We start from the raw sequence: 7654 nt of genomic DNA, 5'->3' as shown, positions 1-7654 counted from the left end.
TCTCCTCATAGCTGAGCTCCTCCATTCCTTTTATTAGTTTAGTTGCCCTTCTCTGCACTCTCTCCAATTCCACAATGTCCTTTTTGTGAACTGGTCTGACCAATGCTTTGTACAGGGACTGGATAACGTCCCCATCTCTGCACTCGGTAATCCTTACCTCTTGCTGTTTTGCCAGGAAAGCATCAATAATGTTTCTCTGATAATTAACATCCAGATCTTTCCTCTGCTTAGTGAATGTTTCTCTCATAAATTCATGCAATTGTTTTGTGTTTTCAGCAATTTTGTTGTGGGCTCCTGGTAGAGGATCTATCAATGTAGGAAACATGTTGTAGAGCTGAAAAATACAGTATGTAAAGTATGTTAAAAAAAATACCAAGTTTCTTTTTTTTCCACATATTTATTTTTCAACTGTATGTGTTCATTGTAAACAAAATAGTATTTAAATAATTTCTTCCCTCTGTCACAGTGGCAGCAGGCAGATATTCTCATTTAGCTCCCAAAGCTGACACCTTGCCAGCTGCTTGACTGCCCATGCTGCTCCACTGGCTAATAAAGAACATTATACAGTGGGCAACAGCCAGTTCTCTTTGACCGCTATGGGCAGCAATGGGTGAGATGGTACAAGTAGGGTGTGAAGTCGTAACTGCACTGCAAACTTCACCATCATTTCTTAAAATATGTAAAGATTATGTATCTGATGAAATAATCCAACCAAAAAAGGTATAGATATAAGGTATATATATATATATATATATATATGAAGATATGTTTATATATCTCAAACCCTTGTGAAAACCAAACACAAGTATATACTAAAATATATTTTTTTTTTATCAGCAAAATACATATCTCTAATTAGGATAAAAGCTTACCCTGGCCATAGGTGTCCCCATGAGTTTTATATTTTCTGTTACAAAGTTCATGAGTCTTATTAACGTGGGATCATCATACTCGAACCTGTTATTTAGCAGCATGGAAACTATAATATTGGCCACGGCAGCGTTGAGAATGATCCGATTGTCAAAAGGTTTCCCTTAAAGTGATACATATTAAATTAGTGTCACATATTAGTGATACATATATTACATGATACATTATTTACATAAGTACATATTACTAATAAAAATATAGCATATAGAATGAGCATACATTTTATGCTGCACATTTCTCATATAGATGACTTTAGAAAAAGTACCTGCAGAACTATGGGCACAGGGGTATATACAAAAAAAGAAAAGTTTGAAAAAGAGAAAAATGGTGAATGAGACATGAGGGTGGGAATGTAACAAAAAATGTTGGAACAAATATTCCCTACAAAGGAGAAACTGAAAAAGAGAGGTGTGTAAACACTGAGTAACACAAGTATGATCAATGAGCCTACAAATTATATAATGTAGCAAAAAGTTACTGAAAATTTTTCAATAATGACCCTCATATGATCTTCTCTTTTTATATATATATAAAAAATTGACTGATAGGTTAAGAGAATAAAGAGAATAGAGGTAGGCTTTTTTAGGGATTTTACAGACATGAGTTAAATAAAAGACATGTTAGAAAGATGCTACAAAAGTGTTTTCCATTACCACTTTACATAGGATTTTCCATCATAGTATTACGGTATTGGGATGTTAAAGTAGCCCCTGCTGCTGATCTTTACCCTGAATAATGGACTCCATTCCACTGTTTAACACGTGGCTACCCTGAATTAAGAGGTTTCTTCTGGGAACCCATCTTTGAAACTAGTAACCAGGCTGCTCCTGATACCAACTTCAGCTTTGGGTGAATTTCCCTACTGAACATTCATAGAATGTGTGCACTGTTCTGTCTCATCTACCTATGAAGAAGCTTAATTTGGTGAAATGAGTCAGGTTTTGGACCCTTTTTGTTCTGTTCATTTACTGGGTGGTTAATTTATTAATACAGAAATACTATGATGGAAAATTTTATATTATCTAATCCTTGAACCTATCAGTTCAGAGACATTTCTTTCCTGTCTACTATCCAAAAATTTCAGGAGCTACCAAATATCATTTTAAGTGGTTACTAGGGATGAGCGAGCAAGAATATTAAGTTCGATCTCACGGCGAATTAGGCATTTCTCGCTTACTGAAAATGTAAGCGAGAACGGCCTTCTGATTCGCCGAGAGGTCGAGCTCTCGTCAAACAAGACGATTTCAAGGGCTGCATCATACAGCCCTGGAAATCCTCTGCGATCCCCGGGCACTAGAGGTTTATTAACCTCTAGTGCCCCGGGGATCGCAAACAGGAGGATTCCCAGAGCTGAATGCAGCTCTGGGAATCCTCCTGTTTTAATTTCTTCTTCTGATGGTTTCACGAAATCGGTTCGCCAAAATTTCGCAGAACCGTTTGAAGTTTGTGGAGGAACTAAAAATCTGTAAATAAAAATCCAGGTTGTAAAAAATATAAAATTACAATATGGAATAGAATATATTGTGAAAATACAATGTTTAAGTGGTAAAATGAGAGGGACCCATGAATGCCATCTTACCTTCATAGGATCTAAATGTCTGCACTAAGCATTCTGCTTCCTCGTTAATCTTGTCTTCTATACCTTTCTTCCCCATTCCATAATCCCGTAGAGTTGATAGTGCAAATCCTCTCATTGCCTTCCAGTTTTCGCCATTGGAAAAGACGATACCTGATATAATTTTAAATGTTAGAATTTGTCTACATACATATAGTTAGATGATAGAGAAAAACATCATTCAAATCACAGCATTCAACCAGACTGAATGTTGGATGTTAAGTCCAATTTTGCAAATGGGCTATATCCAAACAACAACACTAACAAAGCAAGTTAATAAGTGTACATAAAGACAAAAGATTTTGTTTTTTTATTATTTAATTACTGCTATTGTATTAGGAGTTTGGACCCTTTTTACATATGTCTGTGTCTCAGCTAAAGAGATTTACTCCTCTTTTTGACCAGTGACAACTGGTTCCAATGTTCCTTTTATTTTTTTCTAAAGATTGCATGTTCCTAAATGATGCATTTCAATACTGTATTTATTATATAAACATGACTGCATGGAATGTTTTCTAAAAACCTAGCGATGAAGAAACATCCACATAACAGAACAATAATTTTGTATGCATTGAAGAACATTCAAGAGGTATGTGAATAAATCAGTGAAAATAAATCAGTGGAGAAACATCCAAGTCCATATCTTCTCAATAGCAGTGATTTATTCTTCACCAGAGATCACTCTCACTGTTCTTCAAATGGAGCCCTAAGACAAAATAACTTTAACAAATTCAACCTTTTAAGCTGAAGACTCTTTCCTCATTAACTTCAAATGGGTTGCACACCACATTGGGTTCAGGGAACTTTAAAAAATTTGTGATGAACTTCATAAACCAAACCTGGACACAATTCCTTTTCTTAAATGTAGATGGGTTTATGCTCACTTCACCATATGATCACTTCTTTCATCATGCACAGGTCAGTGACAATGAAGTTCTGTTTTTTTCTTCACAGTACATCATTCACTGACCTGTGAGTTACAAAGTACTCTGCCTAATACAATAAATTACGGTAACAGTTTTACAATGCTATAGAAAAAAGGGCTGTGAAACAAATTGTTTTTTTAAGAAATCGAGTAAAACTTACCATGATCTTTTTGGATTTTGTAAAACAAGGGTGTTTTTGGCCTGTCGGCAAACTCATCTGCCTGGTTGATTAGAGCTTCTTTTACAGCATCGTATCCGCACAGGATAACCATCTTTGACATTCCTAATTGGATGGTGTATACTGGACCATACTTCTCAGATATCTGCAAGAACATCCAAAAACAAGAAACTGAATAAACTAAAATACAAAGATAATTAGTAAACCCCAAAGCTACATGATTTCAGGCTTTGAGACCTTTTTTAGAGCTTCATCATAATTTATCTTTAATTTATATTTAAAATATACTCAACCCCCTAAACTAACTCCGCTGGAATTTCTGCCTGAAAAAAAATAGTAGGAGAAGTAAGGAGAAAATTGGCATAGAATGTTTTTTTTTCATTTGGCAGATCAACAATTATTACTTCAAATTTGCAGCATTTTTAAGAAGACAATTTTTGGGTAGTCTGCATGTATAGTATAGATGTGCTAAATATCTAATTACTTAGTATGCTTCGACATACATTTAAAGTCATGGATTTAGCATAATTGTAATGTTTCCTGAATATAAAACACAATGTTGACTTGATGTTCCTTGCTTCTTCTTTGTAGTGAAATTGTACTACATAGAAATTGTGTAAAAGTCTGGCCTAAGAAAACATAACACCAAATATGATATTAGCCAGAAAAGCCCCATTTGTGCCCCTATGTGATTTAATTGAAATCTAATACTGGGACCTGACTCTGATTTCAAGGCTTGGCCCTGGACACTGCCAGTCAAGAAAGACTGAGACATCAAGAAAAAGTAATACATTACCTCCATAAAGGATATATGAGGTTTCTTGAGGTCAATTAGGTGAATACTTCCAATGAGGGGTAAAGGTCTGGGTCCTGGAGGGAGGTTTTTGCTTTTGTCTTTCTTCTGGTTGTTGAAGACATTGGCCAAGAAAAGGATGACAACGACGGACACAAGGACCGTCACAGGGTCAAAGGAAAACATCTCTTTGGTAGTATCTAGGACAGGAAAAGCTTTTTAGTTAGTGCTACAAAAAGGTTTGTTACTCTTGTAAATGCTAATATATCCTGGATATATCCAAATGTTTGGAAAAAACCCACCCATGATCAATCCAAGCCCCGTCCTACCCCGTCCAAGCCCCATCCCCAAAAAATGGATCCTGTCCAAGAGCAAACATGCCCTTCTTTAGATGCCATCAGGTCAAAAAGAAAAGCTAGTTTTGATATTTTATGTTTTAACTCTCCTTCAGTTCTTTGTAGTGCATTTTGCACGTTAAATGCATTAAGGCAGCCCACTGAAAGCATGCTACAAAAGCATGCTATCCCGCCATAAAAGGCAAATTCTGTAACCCTTTTTTTAATACAATACTGCAATCCACCTCTGTGATGTGCTAGAACACAGTGCATTAGGTAGCCATTCAAATGAAATGGCTCTGTAACTCGGCAGTGCATGTTACTGCAATGCAGAAGACTGAATAGTATATATTTGGTTGGAGTTCTTCTTCAATATGAATAATTTTAATATGTGTAATAATATGATGTGAAAAGTTTGTGACTGCAATAAAAAATGATAAAACTGTTCTAAAAAAACAATAAAAATCTGCAATATAACTACACCAAACTTATTAAATATTCACCAGATAAAGTTATTTACCTTTCTTTTGCAAAAGCTTATAGTTTTATGTGGTTCTCTGTTCTTCACATTCTAGTAGTTTAAAAATTATTCTCATGGCTTTGATAATGCTACACTAAAAAAGTCTGTCAGACATAGTCCATACTTAAATAATGTATGTTCATTTTATTTATTTTTTCTGACTAGCAGTGGAGGGGACCTGATGTTTTTCACTGTTCTTAACCTACACCCTGTGATTGGACAGTGAAAGAAGCAGTACAGACATGAGCTGATCTGTCTTTTGCTCTGCTTTCTCCTACCTCCTTTCTTTATGTATGGAGCACAGATAACATTCTGAACATAGATTTAAAAGACTGATACCGAGCATGGCCCTGATTTATGAAAGCTCTCCATGGCTGGAGAGAATACACTTTCATCAGTGAATCTGGGTGATACAACAAACCTGGAATGGATCTGGTCCAGGATTTAAAATGTTTGCTAGCAAATAACAAATGATTTTTAAAAATCCATTTCATGTTTTCTGGATCACCCAGCTTCACTTCTAAAAGTGTATTCTCTCCACTGAGAAAGTGTGTTCTCTTACACTACTTGCATTTGAACACTGTAAGTAATGATATATTATAGAATAGAGGTGTCTTCATATTCTTTATATCTGGAGAACAAGGTTCAGTTACACTTTGTATATACATGAAAACAGCCATGTTTGCTCCTTGCATAGTCAGGTTGTACTCTATGTTTTGTATTGCTGCACAGTGATTGTGTTTTTTCTGTTATATAGAATCCCAACACAAACACTATTACTGTGCATTGTGCCAAGCACTGCTATGTGTTGCATTAAGGCAGCCAATAGTTCTAGGCTGCCTAGCAGCATAGCAGTGCAAAAAAAAAAAAAAACAGTAACTTACTGTGCATTATGGTACAGTGCCATGAAGATCCGCCTATGCTACCATGCTCATTAGTAAAACATGTGGTGGCACTCCACAATAATGTGCACCCACCAAAAGAGAATCCACAGTGGTGTTGTACATCAGTTTTAGGTGGAGAAGATTTAGAACCGCTCTACCATGTTTTTATTACTATCTGTGCCCCCACTGGGGAGATCCTTTGTCCTGGTGACCACCGACCACTGTCACCATATCAAAAAGAAAGGAAATCCTCCAGTGGAGAAACCCATTCCAGTGACAATTGCCTAGGAATTCCAGAACATCTCTAGGAATCACCCCGGATTGACATTAACAGCAAAAACCTCCAAAACAGAGTTTTACTCCTCCACTCCGATTATCATCTGACTATACATATACAGTCACTCATTGATAATGGCTCTAATTAGAGAGATTAGTCTGAAAGGTCATTTATTGTGCTTTATGAACAAAAATATTGGACACTATTGGAATGCATAAATGGCGCCAGTCCCAGAGTAGTTATGTACCAGAGAGAAAAGGGATTTTAAGTGTTTCTTCATGTATCACAAAGTGATCTTACTGTTTTGAAATTGCTTTTATGATTTTAAACAAAATATGTAAATAAAGTTAAGATTTTAGTAGAAAGTGGTTTTGAGATTACCATTTCTTGAAGGCGCCTAAAAAAGTCCCATAGGGGTAATTATTTTCCATTTTCTCTCTGATATTGTGTGTTATTGAATCATCTCTTTAGTTAACCCATCATGCAGGGGAAATCCTTTGTCATGTATTAAATATTATTATCCAAGTGAAGTAAAATTAAAGTTTTAAAACACAAAAACTGTTTAAAAAAACTTTACAAACAAGGAACAAATCTGATTAGCCCTTCTATTTTAACCTACATTTGAAAGAGATAAATATACACTAATAAATGCATCTATTTGTTAGACATCATATAAAGCAATCACTTAAAGTACTTGATTTTGACATGGTATCAGTCTCTGTAAAGCAGTGCTGTGGAAGTGCTAACCAGGAGCTCTGTGTGTTATCCCATTCACTGTTTAAAGATTTGTGAAGGAACAACCGTAAATGTAACTTAACTACAGCATTTACAAATCAGCAATGTCCCGCTAAATAGGGCTTTGTTGTGTAAATCAGGACAGGATGGACAGAAATACAAATAATTTATCAAGTACATATATATTATATATAAATTTAACCCAGCTAAGAAAAAAAATTTAGCAAAAGATCTTTAAACCTCCAACATTTTCTGCATATTTGTGTATACAAATATTTTCAAGTTAGTGCAACAGCTACCTACTTTGTGCAGTGTCTGTATTAAATGCTTCTTTCTCCTGTGATGTAAAGGTAAGTTGTTTGTTTCATAATGTGCTGGATGAATGTGTAAAGTGCAGTCTGTCCAAACAGGTTGTACTTGTCTTTACCAGCACGTCACACTCTGCTCCGCCCTCTGAAAAG

The 7654-nt window shown here is 35.6% G+C and overlaps 1 pseudogene; it reads right to left on the bottom strand.

The window, feature by feature from the left end:
* The window catches only part of LOC140328075 (cytochrome P450 2K1-like), a 14063-nt pseudogene extending 6440 nt beyond the window's left edge, over nt 1-7623 (bottom strand).
* Between the last annotated feature and the right edge of the window lie 31 nt (nt 7624-7654).

The sequence above is a fragment of the Pyxicephalus adspersus genome, chromosome 4 (assembly GCF_032062135.1).
Source record: "Pyxicephalus adspersus chromosome 4, UCB_Pads_2.0, whole genome shotgun sequence".
Taxonomy (NCBI): Eukaryota; Metazoa; Chordata; class Amphibia; order Anura; family Pyxicephalidae; genus Pyxicephalus; species Pyxicephalus adspersus.
Note: the sequence above shows the minus strand (reverse complement) of the source record. Positions and strands in the feature narration are given on the sequence as shown.